At 41.8% G+C, this 16,184-nt stretch overlaps 1 long non-coding RNA gene across 1 annotated transcript; it reads right to left on the bottom strand.

The window, feature by feature from the left end:
• Positions 1 to 1,927: 1,927 nt before the first annotated feature.
• LOC110080346 (uncharacterized) lies at positions 1,928 to 14,508 on the bottom strand. The gene is made up of 3 exons (XR_002300770.3): positions 6,267 to 14,508; positions 5,912 to 6,063; positions 1,928 to 2,056 (listed from the first exon to the last, which is right to left on the bottom strand). It is a non-coding gene; the product is annotated as an uncharacterized LOC110080346 (long non-coding RNA).
• Between the last annotated feature and the right edge of the window lie 1,676 nt (positions 14,509 to 16,184).

The raw sequence follows: 16,184 nt of genomic DNA, 5'->3' as shown, positions 1-16,184 counted from the left end.
TGGCCCACAATAATACAGTAGCATGCAAAGCACTGAACATGTTCAAATAATTTTTGAGGACGCAATATAATTTCTCAAGGAAGTGTCCACACATCTCTAGGTTAAATGTGAAAGGACACTGATAGGTCCTGCCTCCAATATGTAGTGTTTATCAACTAGTGCAGAGTAGAATTAAGTCTTGAGGTATCTGGGAGGTAGACATTGCATCTGTGCAGTGAAACCGTCTGTCACTCCTGGCTATCTTGCTGTATGAGAAGATGTTGAATCCAGGCATTATGGCATTTGATTCCCAAATTCAAATCAAAGGAATACCTTCAGCTGGCAAATAAAGAGGAAACAAACATGTACAGCAAGCTACTGAGAATTTTAGATGCCTTCATCCAGACGGATGTTGCAAAAGCAGTGGTAGGAGGAGGGAGCTGACTTGAAGTTGAAGTCATAGTTTTTCCATAATGGCCTGAAATTTAAATGGAGCAACTACTCTGAACCCTGGGAGCAAGAAAGTCTTCCTGGTTACCTATCAATATGGGCCAGGGGTGCCCAAACACTGAGAAGAGAAATGACTGCACATGCAAATATATCTCAGCAGAGTCCAACCATTTAGAAGGGGGGGAAAGCATTAGAAGTAGAGGCCAATGTGGTTAAGTGACAACATAAATAACTGTGTCGGTGATAAGTAGAAAGCTTTTAACAATGTAAGCAATCTGGTAAAAGGGGAAATGGAGGAAACTGTGAAAATAAGTAATAGGAAAGACAGAGCTAGTTGTTTTCATTATGTACCAGATGATTTTTGCCATGACTTGGTAAAAGTGCTAGAAAGAAGGTGGAAAAAAGGAATTAATGTGAATGAGGAAAGTTTCCATAGTCCTGGTGACCTTATGCTACATGTGTAGGAACCACAGATTGGAAAGTTACTTTGTAAGAGTAATTGTCTGCAACTACAAGTCCCAGAAAGGCAGCTGGCCACCATTATAGCTAATTTTCTTAAAGTAATTATTTTTTTCATGGATTTCTTAGAAAAAGTAACAACAATAATAGAATACTATATTTCTGAGGGTGTGATTCTCTTTTTAAAACAAGGTTTGTGCCTTAATACAGAAAAACAGGTGGATTCTTTAATGCTATTGTGCTGTCAAATTTAGACTGCAAAAATGGGAGGGAGGGTCACATGTAGTCCACAGCTGCTTTAAGACTACATGTTGCAGCTTGGCGCCCCTACTAAGTCAGACTACGCATTCTACCATGCTCAGCCATACCCATCAGTGGCCTCTTGGATCAGGATAATGGGAACTGCAATCCAGCATAGCCGGACAGTGCCATTTTAGGAAGTGCTGCCGTGGGGAATGATGTGCTCAGTATCTCTTTTGTGATCTCTCCTTTTGCTTGTTCATTGTTTTTGAAATTTCATTTTACTTTAATAAATTTAAACAAATCAATAATTTCAGTTATTCAAATTATTCATTTGTTTGTCTTTTTATTAGATTTTTATACCACTCTATGCAGTTTAGAAACACAAACATAAGATACAAACCCCAGGTCCCCCCAACCCATTGATAGACCCCAAAACAATCTCCCCCCACAAAAAAGCTGGAATCCTTGGTGGTGACAGCAGGCAGTAAACAAAATCAAAATTATAACAAAGATATAACATGATGTCTTCGCGAAGGCTTTCACGACCGGGATCTAATGGTTGTTGTGGGTTTTTCGGGCTCTTGGCTGTGTTCTGAAGGTTGTTCTTCCTGACTGGCGAAACGAGAGCCCGAAAAACCCACAACGAACATAACATGACGTTGAGCGAAGGAGATCCCTAAAGATGTATCAGAAAACCTGTGTTTTTACTAGCTTTCAATAATTCAAGCAATTTGGTATTCAAGTATTTTTTAAAGAAACCTTGAAGAAAATGCCACTTTAAAATGTTAAAATTTAGTGTGATGATTCAACTCACTTTCAGAAAAGGAGTCAGTCAGCATTACCTGATGGCTAGAAACTGGTTCAGGATGGGTTGTCTGATAATGAGGTACTTTGTGTCTTGTCTCAGTGGAAGGGCAAAGATAAACTGGAAAGAAACAGCAATAATGCTTGACATTTATATTACACTTTTCCTGAATGTCCAAAATCTCCCAAATATATTTATACAATATTTATTTATATCAGAATATTCCTGTCCTACTTTACTGGCCAATTTTGCTCAGAGTGGCTGAAAATAATATTCATCCAAATAGGAAGTCAGATATATTTTTTAAAATGCACCACAAAGTTTTACAGTGCTATGTGGTTCTGTCCTTATCTTTTGTTCTATTTATATAATTCCATGTAAAACATCATTACATACCATGCATGCTAATTAAAATAATATTTTTAAAGTATAATAAAAATCAGCACAAACAGAATGAACAGGTCTAAAGCAAAGAGAAACAAAGAAAGAATTAATACTGCATTTGTGTGTCAAGGTTTGAAAAATTGTATGTAATAGCGTTAAGAAATAGTTAAGGGGGCACAGGAAAAGTTGCCCTGAAAATGAAAGTACAGTGGTGCCTCGCTTGACAATGTTAATTCGTTCCAGCAAAATTGCTGTAGAGCGAAATCGTCAAATGAAATTAAAAACCCATTGAAACCGTTCAATGCGTTCCAATGGGCTGAAGACCTGCTCGTCCAGTGAAGATCCTCCATACGGTGGCCATTTTTGGTGCCTGTAATGCGAGGAATTCGTTCCTAACACAGCGGGGAGCCATTTTCTTCAGCTGGTGGCCATTTTGAAACCCAACAATCAGCTGTTTGCTGATCGTCGTAAGGTGAAAAGTCGGTTCCCGAAGCAGGGAACCGATCATCGCTAAGCGAAAAAAACCCATCTAAACATTGTGAAGTGATTGCAAAAGCGATCGCAAAAGCGATCGCAAAAACTTCAACGTTAAGCGGATTCATCATAGAGCGGGGTAATCGGCCAGCGGGGCACAGCTGTATATTTAAAAATGTGACTTGAATAGTTTACTGTAATCATGGAAAAACAATTTTTATATCTACCAAAACTATTAGCCAGCTCTGAATGAGCAAGGTCAATGAATTATAAACAATCCTGGACCTGAATGATGTTTTGGTTATGACTTGTGAAAACAGAAATGATGTTTGTATGCCTATGTAGCGTTCTCCCTACTATGTTAAATAGTCATGCATTATTCATATTGCAGGCTAATGTTGCTGAGAGGCGGAGCCAAGGGATATGTAAAAGAGGTGGAGTCAGAGAGTCAGTGAGAGTGGAGAAGGAGATAAAGTGTTGTATTTGGGAGATCTGAGGTGTGATTAAAGAGTGAATAAGAACTGTTATGACAAATAGAAGGTTGAGATTGATGATAATAGAAGTTACCTATGATTAATAATCAAACATCTATAATCAATAAACAAGTTTTATTTAAAAGACAGTGAAGTTTGGACCTGCATCTTCATCCTTCCATAATTAATATTGATTTAGTGATCAACTGGTGGCAGTGGGTAGAAAGGAGTATTAGTTTGCCTTCATGTACTCTGTGTTTGGAGAATTAGGCAAGGGGCACGAGGGGCAAACGCCACAGCCTGATAATAAGCACTCTTGGTAGTTCCAATGCCTTTCTACTGCAGCATTTGATTTTCCTGGATTCTGGGATATTGAGTTTTTTATGCTTCATTTTTAAAATGCTGTTCATATAAGTTCTGCAAAAATTATTAGTCAAGACAATAATCTTTATCAGTATAATGACACCATGCTGGGTTGTACATTACAAACTGTTAGAGTTATATATAACAACAATAAAATTTCCCATTGCAGAAAGGATTCTTGCTTTTTAACTCATTTGGGCTTCTGAGACCTGCAGAAAAGGCTTGCTCATAGTTAGGGGAAAAGGAAAACTATCGGTAAGGATTATAAATACACGGAATTATAAATTCATTCAGTCATTCATCTCATAATCAGAAATCCATGCCATTTTGGTCACCAGACATCAAAGAATAGCAATCACCATAGATTTTCCTCCATTGATTCAAACTGGCACAAGGCTGGCTTGGCAGTATGAGAGCTTAGAGTAATTTTTATCTGTGTGTTATTAATATGAGATGCTAAGAAAGTCATTTTCTTCAATATATTTTTACTTCTAACAACTTTAATATTTTTTCACACATTTTAAGTAAGGCTAAAAGATTATTATGCTTTTTGCATTTTTAGAATGTAGCTTAAAACATTCTGTGTTATGTGCAGTCAAGTCAGAATCAACTTATAGCAACTCCAATAGGAATTCCAGTGTAAGTGAGATAGTTAAGGAATAGTTTTACCAGCTCCATTTCCCCAATGAGTTTCCGTGGCTGAACCTGGCTTTGAACCAGGCTCTCCTGAGCCCTAGTCTGTCAGTCTATCCACTACACCAGGGGTCCGCAATCCCCAGTCTGCAACCCAGCAGCGGTCTGCGGCCTCGGCCAGACCAGGCTGCGGACACAGATCTCTTCCCTCCCCCGCAAGCACTCCCCTGGAGAGTGCGCCTTACGCATGTGCAGGAGTGTGACATGCCCCTTGCCCCCTGCGAGCATGACATGCCCTCTGCGAGAGTGATTCCCCTCCACACGAGTGTGCCACACACACCCAGCCAGTCTGTGGTTGGGAAAAGTTTAGGGACCACTGCACTACCCCACACTGGGTATCATCAAAATATACTTAAGGAACATTAAAAATCAGCCAAGCTTTTGGCCCAAACAATAACCAAAAATGAAAGATATTCCTTGCCCGGCGGAATTCCCTTAACCAGGAGATGACAAGAACCTCCAAGGGGAAGGAATTCTCTAGTCTGATTGCAATGAATCATGAATGGCCCTTCAGAGCCATTCAGGATTCCATCATATGCACTTCTGATATCTGTGATCTCTGCTGATGATCTGAATGCCCTGGCTGCTAGTAGGTAAGCAGAACCATGTATCTCAGTATCAGAACTGATTCTTTAATTCTGGATTTGGAACCAACCTGGAAGCTGAATGCAATTGTTGTAACAAGGAAGTTGCCTGTGTTTCCCAATAACCCTTTTCCAGTCTGGCTGCAAATATGCACAACTCTTCAAAACATCCCTTTGGTAAATTTTATGCCAACTTTTAAGGTACATCACCATTATAATTTCATTATTGTAGATGCTGGAGGGGGAGGAATGAACCAGTGCTGAGCCAAAGAAATAGTGGTTTCCCTATGGCCTGTAAATAGTGAATACACGGAGACATCCCTGGAGCAGCTAATTTCCTGCACTTAATTACTGTGCTGAATCTGTTTCAGAGTCAAGGGGGAAGAGACAGAGATCCTAAGACACATGGAAAAAGTAATGAGCTAAACAGGAAAATTTGCAACAGTCTTCAGTGAAGTATCAGAACTGATAAAGCCTTGAACCTGTCTGGAAATGCTCTAAGTTTTCTTGATGGTCTAATTTTCTAGATGATGCACTTCAGCATGACCAGCTTCATTGTGGTTATCCCACCCCCCCTGCTGCTACCTAAATACTGCTGAATGGCCCTACATCTGCCATAACTTAGAGGACTTTACCATGTGCACTCAGAGCAGCAAAATGGCACAGTTAGATTTCTCTACTCCTCGCTCCAGTTCAGTTCAGGAGGTGTCGCCTGCTTTGCTGCCTCTCTGTTGGAGAAGGAAGAAGCTCTATTGCTTTCCTGATTACCCTTTTTTTTTTTTTTGCATGCATCTTAAACAGGAGGAAAAGATCTGTATATGTGTTTGTGCGCATGTTTTTTTGTGTTTTTTTTAACTGTGCTAAATGCAAATCAAGACTGCTTTTTCCCTACTAAAAAGGCAGATTCAGAAAGAGAGCAGCTATAATTCCTGTAATTTAGCATCTGGTGCTTTTTTTCAACATTGCTTTGTGTATTACAATAGGGATGAGTCAAAACTACTTACCTCTCATTGTGTGCGCAGTTTTGTCGGTGTCAAAACAATATTCATGTTATTTCAATGCTCTTCTTGCTTCATTTTAATTTTCTTTTTTTCTTCTTCTTTGTTGTCTCTGTCCTCTGTTTCATTTGCCCCAACTGCTGCTTTAACACTACTGGCTGTAGAAAGCAACATGATTTGTGTCAATGATGTCAGAATGATAGCTCAGATGGAATGATGTCATAAATGCCTCAAACCTAATCATATTAGTTGTCACACATATAAAAGAAAGAAGAAGCAGCTTGACGGATAGTATGGGATGCCAAGAACAGGGAAACCATGCTAACCATTTCCTTCTCCAGTCCTGGGATTGCTCCCTTACCCACTCTTTCCTGGGTTCCTGTGTGGGTTCTCGCTTCTTCTGTAAGTGTGGGCTCCTTAGGGGAGTTGTCAGCCAGCAACATGTCTCCAAAGTCCACTGGGAAGCTCACTGTATGGAATTCCATGATGTCCGGGGGGGGGGGGGGAGTGAGACTGTCCGCTGATATAGGTAGGTGCATATGCCACAGCCCCCATCCTCACAGGCACATTTTTCTTTCTTGCTTTTCCGGAGGGATAATATCAGTTTTAATAAAAATCAACTGTTTTATCCATGATAACTTGCTTGTCTCAGTATAGTACTGTGGTTTCATTTTCTAAAACTAGAGGTGACTGGAATTTATAAAACAGAGCAAAAGATGTCCGTAATCCATAAGATTTAACCAACTTCTGAAAATCATCTTTGCAGCTTGGCTGTGCTTGCATGTGAAATCTTTGATGGTAGCTTCGAGCAGACAGATAAGGCAGGATGAAATTTTTTTCTTCAGATTCTTGACAATCTACAGTGGTGCCTCGACTTATAGATGTCCCGACTAATGAAAATTTTGACTTACGAAAAGCTCCGGCCACAAAAATTTGCTTTGACTTGCGGCTGGAGCTTTGAGGTACGAAAGAAAAAAGGCAGGGCAAAAGGGCGGGAAATTCAAGCCATTGGTGGCGAAGAGACTGCTTCTTCGCCCCAACAGTTAGGAAAAGAGAGGCTCAGATAAGGAGGGGAGTCTCTTTGCGCAGTAGTTAAACTGCTGTACTACAGGTAAAACTATGCTCATGACCCAGGGTTCAGTCCCAGGTAGCTGGCTCAAGGTTGACTCAGCCTTCTATCCTTCTGAGGTCAGTAAAATGAGTACCCAGCTCACTGGGGGCAGGGCAATGTGTAGCCTGCATAATTAACTTGTAAACCGCCCAGAGAGTGCTTGAAGCACTATGGGGCGGTATATAAGCAGCACACTTTGCTTTGCTTTCAGGGCATGGAAGGTGCCTTCATTCCTCTATATGCCCTATCTCCCCTGGTCCTGTTCCATGTGCCCTGTCCTCTGATTAGGAGATGTCATTTGAGCCGTTATGTAGGAGTTGTCAGGTCCTGATAATGATACATGGAGATTGTCTTGATGTTGGTAGGTATGGCTCATGATCCTAGTTGGGGATGCTACCTCACCCTCAAACTTCAGGGAGAGTCATCTCCCCCTCCCTTTACTCTGCTCACAAGTCAGCTATACTTTCCAGTAGAGTCTGAGACAGTCTGCTTTACAAAGAGAGAAGGCTGTTCAGATAATGCATTGCCCTTCTCAAGCTGAAACCCCTAAGTAAGCAAGAAATTCAATTGCAGGCCTCGTCTTCACTTTTCCGATGCAGCTGAAGTGGATCTTCCTGCAATAGCAAGACCTTTACTGATGGATGATCAGTGGCTGGAAAGATTTGACGGACAATACATCCCAAATGCCTCTCTGCTCTGCCTCATTGATATCAAGTGGCACCAGCGGCAGCGCACTCAGACACTGAAATGTTCACTCATTAGGTAGAGGATCAAAGCCTGCTAAATTGTCCTAAATATAGACAGATTAACACAAATTCTTTAGCAGATAAAGGCAAGTAACCAGATTAGCTTGAAAGCTTTTACAATTGTTCTGTTCCAGTCTAGCTTTCCAGATTGTTGGAGGAAAAAAAGAGAAAGACACACCATAATTACTGCATTATCTGCGCTCTTCTAGGGAATTATTACCTCCATTTCCTTTTAAACCTTAAGGTGCACACCTTTAAATCTTAAAGGAGTGAGCATGCCACTATAGAATCTAATCCAATACAACAAAGGATGCTACTGACATGTAAAAATTTGTTACAAATATGTACATATTATACAGAATGGTGATGAAGACAACAACAGTGATGTGCCATCAACTTAATTCCAACTTTGCAGGGTCTTCTGGATATTGAGTACTCAGAAGTGGCTTAATGTTTCCTCCCTATGGACTCTAGGACTTTGCAGTCTGCCAAAGGCCACATTGGCTGAATCTTATTGCAGGAGGCACAGTGCGGAATTGATCTCCCAACCTCCCACTCCACAGTCAGACGCTGAATACACTGAGCTATCCAGACAGCACTTTATATATGATAACTCTGTTATAAATACATGATTGAGAGCATCCCAGTTTGATAAACATGGCCATTCACAGCTGAGTGTCATCTGTTATCAACACAATCTCATGTTTTGGCAGAAGTAGGAATGTTTGAAGAATTAATTAGGGCAAAATTCTGAAGCAAGAGTAGCTCCTCTGTATCTCCTGGCCCACTATGTATGTAAATCAGTATATAGATCTCCTTTCTAATCTGAATTTAATGGCAACCATTCTTTTTCCCCATACAGTACCCCTGCAAGCTACATGGCATCACTCCTCACTGCTTCCTCAGGCATTTTTGGTTCCTTTTTCAATATGTGGACAGCGTCTCTAACGCTGTGAAAGGGTTATTACCATAAAAAGGAGGAAGAGGGGAAATATATTTTAAGGCATCTATTAAAGAGCCTCGTGGCACAGTGGTTAAAACCGCTGTTCTGCAGCCAAAACCATGCTCACGACATGGGGTTCAATCCCAGATAGCCAGCTCAAGGTTGACTCAGCCTTCTATCCTTCCGAGGTCAGTAAAATGAGTACCCATTTTACTGTTTTTTTTAAAAAAATCTTGCCATTAAATGCCCAATCTAAAGGAAATTGTGCATTGTGTGTCCTTAATCAAGGACATTTAGTTAACAGTGCTTTCAGAGGTCTCTGATATACTGCTTCCAAACTATGCGATCAGGTGCCACTTGGTGATGTTTAGAAACAGGTTTACTGTATCAGATGCCTCTGTGTAGGCATCCTTCTGTCTCAAGAGACTAAGGTTAATGGGCTCTGAATAGACGTCTTGGAACAGTGTCTAGTGTGGCTGAGGAGGCCAATTCGAGAGTGACAATCCCTTCCACACTGAAGACAAATACAATCTGTCTCCTGTCCAGCTCCCTGATTTTGTTGGTTCGGGACTGCCTCATTGCTTCGGCCTGCTGTACAAGTGTCTCTTCAAATTGGGAGAGGCCGTGATGCAACGTTTGCCTCCAGGCTGAACACTCAGATGTCAAGGTTTCCCATCTGTTGAGGTCCATTCCTAAGGCCTTCAGATCCCGCTCGTAGATGTCCTTGTATCACAGCTGGGGTCACCCTCTGCTTTTTAAAAAGCAACTAAAAACACTGATGTTCCAGCAGGCCTTCTCCTCAATCAACTCTTGACCTCCCCTTCCTCTCCTCTCCCACTATTTGTCCTATTTTGTTGAAAGTTTTGTCTTTACGTAGTATTGTTTTTATATATATTGCTAGTTGTTTCTTGAAAGCCACCTAGAGTGGTCTTAACCGACTAGATAGGCGGGATATAAATAAAATAAATAAATAAATAATTCTCCATAAAGGGGATCTTTCGGAATTCAACCTTCAGCCATTCTCACAACATGCCCGAGCCAACGTAGCCGTCACTGTTTCAGTAATGTATACATGCTAAAAATTCCAGCTCATTCCAGGACTACTCTATTTGGAACTTTGTACTGCCAGGTGATACCAAAAATGTGTCGGAGGCAATGCATATGGAAAGTGTTCAGCTTCCTCTCCTGTTGTGCTCGAACGGTCCAGGACTCACTGCAGTACAGGAGTGTACTCAGGACACAGGCTCTATAGACCTGGATCTTGGTATATGTCGTCAGCTTCTTATTGAGACATACTCTCTTTGTTAGTCTAGAGAACATGGTAGCTGCTTTGCCAATGCATTTATCCAACTCAACATCTAGGGAAAGAGTGTCAGAGATGGATGAGCCGAGGTACACAAAGTCATGAACAACCTCCAATTCTTGCATGGAGATGGTAATAGAGGGAGGTGAGTCCACACCCTGGCCCATAACTTGTGTTTCCTTCAGGTTGATTGTTAGTCCAAAGTCTTGGCAGGCCTAGGTAAAACGATTCATGAGTTGTTGGAGGTCTTCAGCAGAGTGGGCAACAGCAGCTGCATCATTGGTGAAGAGGAAGTCCCACATGCATTTCATTTGGACGTTGGTCCTCGCTCTCAATCTGGAGAGATTAAAGAGCTTTCCATCTGATCTAGTCCAGAGATAGACACCTTCTGTTGCAGTTCCAAAGGCCTGCTTCAACATGACAGCAAAAAAGATCCCAAACAGAGTCAGCGCAAGGACTCAGCCCTGTTTCACTCCACTTCGAATGTCAAAGGGATCTGGTGTTGAGCCATAAAAACTACAATGCCCTTCATTTCCTCATGAAAGGACCTGATAATGTTAAGGAGTCAAGATGGACATCCAATCTTGGGAAGTGTTTTAAAAAGGCCATCCATGCTAACCAAATCAAAGGCCTTTGTAAGATCTATGAAGGGCACAAGGAGTGGCTGTTGTTGTTTCCTACACTTCTGCAACTGTCTGAGGGAGAATACCATGTCGGTGGTGGATCTATTAACTCCAAATCCACACTGTGATTCTGGATAGACTGTCTGCAAGCACCTGGAGTCTCTTCAGCACAAGATGGGCAAGCAGCTTCCCTACAATATTGAAAAGAGAGATGCCATGGTAGTTATTGCAGTCACCCCTGTCTCCTTTGTTCTTATACAATGTGACAATGTTTGCATCCTTCATGTCCTGTGGTACTCCACCTTCTCTCCAGCAAAGACAAAAGACTTCATACAGCTCAGTGGTGATGATCTCTTTACAGCACTTCAAAACTTCAACGGGGATGTTGTCCTTTCCAGGTGCCTTGGCAGATGCAAGAAAATCCAGGGCCGCTTTTATATCTGCTAAAGTTGGTTCACTGTTCAACTTTTCCAAGACAGACAGGCACTTGATGTTATTTAATGCCTCTTTGGTTACTACATTCTGTCTAGAATATAGCTCAGAGTAGTGCTGTACCCAGTGTTCCATTTGCTGTGCTTGGTCCTGGATAATCACGCCTGTAGCAGACTTCAAAGCAGCAGATTTATTCTGTTTTGGACCCAAAGCCTGCTTGATACCATCATACAATCCCTTGATGTTACGTTTGTCCGCTGCTATCTGTATCTGAGAGCAGAGCTGAAGCCAATAATTGTTAGAACATCTCCTGGCAGTCTGTTGGCAGATGCCTCTACAGATGATGTTGATGTATCACCACAAGACGAATAATTGGCTGAAATATGTTGGTCTTGTTCAATTATTGAAAACCTCTCCACACACTTTTTTCCTTCTCTCATCTTGAGACCATCCCTCCTTTAGATTGGCTCTCATCAGTTGTTTTCAGTTTATGTTGGTGTACACAATACAAAAATGGGACAGAGTAGATTTCATAGTAGGAACATACAAACCTTTTCTAAATTATGCATATCTGTAGTTAGACCCACTGGCCAAAATCCTGTTGCTTAGTGTCAACCAAACTGTAACTTTCAATCTATTCCTCCCTGGTAAACAATGCATCTACACCACTATTCTCAGGGCATGTGCACACATGCGCCAAGCCAGTGTACATATACACATTCCCAAGAATTGCAGCAGGGATAATTTGTTTACTACAGAGGAATAGATAAAAAGGTACAAGCTGACTTACACTAAGCAACAGGATTTTGGCCATCATGTCCTACAGAACTTGCTTCCCTGAGAGTGGACATAGACATGCATCCCAAATTTATGAATGCCTGACTCAGTGAATCATAGGTTAGTATATTGTTTAGCCCAGGCATAAGCTACCATTGTATAAATAGAAATCACCACATTTATTACAGTGGTGCCCCTCATAGTGACGATAATCTGTTCCAGGAAAATCGTTTCTATCCAGAATCGTCACTATATGGAACGGAAAACCCCATAGGAACGCATTAAACCTCGTTTAATGCATTCCTATGGGGAAAAAACTCACCGCTATGCAGAAATCCTCCATCCGGCCACCATTTTCACTCCCCGGTAAGCGAGGAAAGGGTGCGAAAATGCTGCGGGCAGCCATTTCTTTTCCGGCGGCCATTTTGGAACCACCGATCAGCTGTTTCTTAAATATCGCAATGCAAAAATCAGTAAGCGAAATGCTTACCCATCATTGCAATGCGATGTTTGCCCATTGAAAACATCATCATTATGTGGATTCGTTGTTAAACAGGGCACTTGCTATGCGAGGCACCAATGTATTTGAATTTATATCCCACACCATCTGGCAACCAGGCCACTGGGCTGCTACCAACAATATAAGGAATAATATTAAAAAACACGATAAAAATAAATTACTACATGATTAGAGAAATTAAAACAGATGGCAATAAAGGTGGTAAAAAGGGTGATGGAGAGGATGGCAAAAAGAATGGTAAAAAGGGAGGGCGAGATCCTAGTGCTCCGGGAAAGCCTGGCAGAAGAGCCAGGTCTTCAATGCTCTTTTGAACCCATCCAGCGAGGGTGCCAGGCAGATCTCAATAGGCAAGTTGTTCCATAGGCAGAGGGCAACTACCAAAAAGGCCCAGTTTCTTGTTCTTTCCCTCTTCAGGGTCAAGGCCTTCAACTGCCCTGACCATGAACAATGGGTGTTACGGACAGATCTGGCAGGAAGCAGGCATTCTGCCATTTGGGCAAGCAGAAGCACCCATTTAAAACAATGGGTGCTTCTGCTTGCCCAAATGGCAGGTGTGTAAACTCTATATAAGCACAACCACTCTTGCAATGTCTGCTGCATGAAGAGTAGAAGTGGAGAGGATGGCAGTAGAGTTGGAAGTAGAGGTCTACTGATTTAAGTTTTTGGACTACAGCTGCAAAAATAAAAAGCTGCCAACCTCTAGTTGAGAGGGGTAGTTGTTTCTGTTTGGGTTTCTCTGTAGTTGTTTCCAGCCCCAAGCTTTTTCCCTCAGTAGAGTTTGGTAAACTGAAAGAAAAATGTGGAACACTGGAATTTGGCCTCCTGAACTTCATGGATGAACCTTTCAAAATGTGGAATCACTAATAGTAACTCCCAAAAGATGAATGCAACAGTGAGTGCACAGGAGGTATGAGTTTATATAATGTATCAGAGGTAAAGTCACTCATGGAGCAGAAGGACCCCATTGGGGCTTTAATTCAAGACCAAAACTGCAGTCACTCACCCAAGCGTCTACAGATGTTGGCAAACCTGCCATAAATTTTTATTACTAACTGAAAAGATAATAGTAGGCATTGGATATCTTGTCTAAACCAAATTAATGATCAGGTACTTAAGTGCCACTTATTTTTCCAAAGAGCCATTCCATGGTATAAGTCCTTGTCTTTATGTGGGACTTTGTACACAATGATTTACATACAATTAGATGTTCTAGTAAAAGTCCCATTAGTCTTTCTTTAATAAGAAGACACCTCCCCGCTAAGGCCAAGAAACATATCAGAACATGCTGTTTTCTCTTTGCCCAAAAGTCCATTATACAGGTTACATGTACCAAAACTGACTTTATGGCTTCTCATGGATGCTATGTTGTCCCACATTCTGATGTGATCAGTTGACTTATAAATAAGCAGGCAATGGGGACTCACAGACTGATTCTAAGTGCCCTGGGATCCCACCTCAATAATAGAAGCATGTTCTTCCTTACATGCAGAAGCAAGTTCTATGTGGATTGACTTCTTGAAAATGGAGGAAAGAGCCACTGGTGAGATTTAAGTGTCCTGACATAGCCTAACTATATGACAGTTGACACCTCCAGATGTATCTATGCTGGTGGAGCAAACTAAATCCTGCAAGCCACATGCAGACTCCAGAGGTAATTTTGTTTTCCTTTGGCTCAAAAAGTGTCGCAGAGTTTTGAATTTTTGTTAAATTCCTCTAGCTGCACAGAAGTGCAAGGCTTCACAGAAGAGAATAGCTTCAAGTTCCCCAGGATAGTCCACCCCTTTTCTCACTAACTGACAATGACAGTCTCAATTAAAGATGGGGATGACTCACAATTTTGGCAATTTGTCCTGCTTTGTGAGTCGTCAAAAGTTGACGATTCACGAAAGACGAAGTTGCCCCCATTAACTGATGAATAATAAAGTTGTTTGTTGATTCATGAGGGGGGTTATTTGAAAAACAACAGCACCCCACCGCCCCCTTCCTATTACAAAAAAGAAAAAAAGAAAAACACCATTCTGCCTACCGGCCGCTGACCAACTAGTCGGTGGCCAATAGATAGCCACCATCACCCCACAGCCAGCCACCCCAACAGCCTACCCCCACGCCCCTTCCTCTCCCTACCGTAGCCCCCACCCAACCCCCACTGACACCCCCTTACCTTAATGGCTGATGCCGAGGTCTCCTTCTGGCCTTCCCTTAGCTTGCTTTAAGGAAATCCAGGCTGCCCTTTGCAAAGATGGCAGCTGCAGCTTCCCTACCCTAAATGAAGCCACAGCCAACATATTTGCAAAGGGCAGCCAGTCTCTCTTTTTACATGCATGGCTGGGAGGGGGCGGTTGCCTTTCTCCCACCAATCAGCTGATTGGCAGCTGGTAGGCTGAATGTTTTTTTAAAAAAATTATAATACGAAGGATGAATAAAATGGGTAAATATTCATCCCTTCGTATTCATGGGGGTCTCTGGAACCCACATAAATGAAGGGAGGAATATTTAATGAATTGGCTATTTTTGTTGAAAAAGCATTTTTATATTCGTCCTCATCTCTAGTCTCAATAACTCACTCTAAGACATTAGTAGGAGAAAGAATGAAAAGATGAAAGGTACCTAACAACATTCTCACCTTTTTTGTTTTGATTTTTGGAGACCTCCAGAAGCAGCCTTTTGCTTCAAGAACTCATGTAGTCTGCCTAGTTTCCTTCTAACTCAACAACAACACAAATCCAGAAGGTGTTTTTGTGGCATGGGGTGGGTTGTGGAGGACAACATTTAGGCCATTTTCAGCAATTTGAAGGCCTGGCACAGGCTATACTAAGTGCTGGGGAAACATTCAGCCTCCAGACCCTTCAAAATCCTTTTTGTTATATGTAATGCTTGTATAATGGAGTCACATAGATGTTCCTGTGTTACAACTACCATTATCAATGACATGCACCAAACTTCCCATGCAACATTCATGCCACCTGCTCACCCATTTGTTACCAAAGAAAAATGCCCCCGAGAGGCAAACCCGCCTCTCATGCAACATGTGAATTGTCTCAGAAGGAGGAAAAGAAGGAGAGGTCAAGCTGGCCTGGATTACAGTGGGGTCTTGACTTAAGAATGGCTTGAGTTAAGAACATTTTGACTTAAGAACCGCTCTCATAGGAAAATATTGACTTGACTTACATACTTAGATTTGAGTTAAGAACTGAAAAAAAAACCACGTGGGAGGCAGGGAAAGTGCAAAATTTGAACTTTCAGTTAGCTGTTGGCCAGTGAAAAGGGTGCCTGTCTGCTTCCTCACTCCTCCCAGCGTTTAGAGAGTGGATTGGGAGACAGTCTTCAGACTGCCTGGTACTGTACTGCCTGGACTGTATTTTCCCTGCCTTCCCTGAACCTTTCTTGACCTAAGAAAAAAAGAAACAAAATATCCCCCTCTAGTGGTCGAAGGCGGAATAGCAGCTTCCCATTAGTTTCTATGGACGGAAAAGAGCAGATACGGATCAAATGGTTTTCAATGCATTCCTATGGGAAATGCAGATTTGACCCGAGAACTTTTTGACTTGAGAACCACCTTCCAATACGGATTAAGTTCTCAAGTCAAGACCCCACTGTACCAGCAATGCGGACTTACAGGTGTCTATTCCACGCTGAGTCTTATTCAATTCAATGGGACTCTTGGGTGCCTCAGATTACAGGCTAAGTTGGCTGTTTATTTTCAGACTGTATCTCCTTTCCTCCCAAGAACAAAATGTTGAATCACTCTGTTATTTAAATTCTGAAACAGAACGAGTGGATGCAAATCAGTGCATCTTTATGAGGAGAGAGGTTTAGTACAAGTG

The sequence above is a fragment of the Pogona vitticeps genome, chromosome 2 (genome assembly GCF_051106095.1).
Source record: "Pogona vitticeps strain Pit_001003342236 chromosome 2, PviZW2.1, whole genome shotgun sequence".
NCBI classification, from domain to species: domain Eukaryota; kingdom Metazoa; phylum Chordata; class Lepidosauria; order Squamata; family Agamidae; genus Pogona; species Pogona vitticeps.
This window is presented reverse-complemented; position numbering and strand designations above follow the sequence as displayed.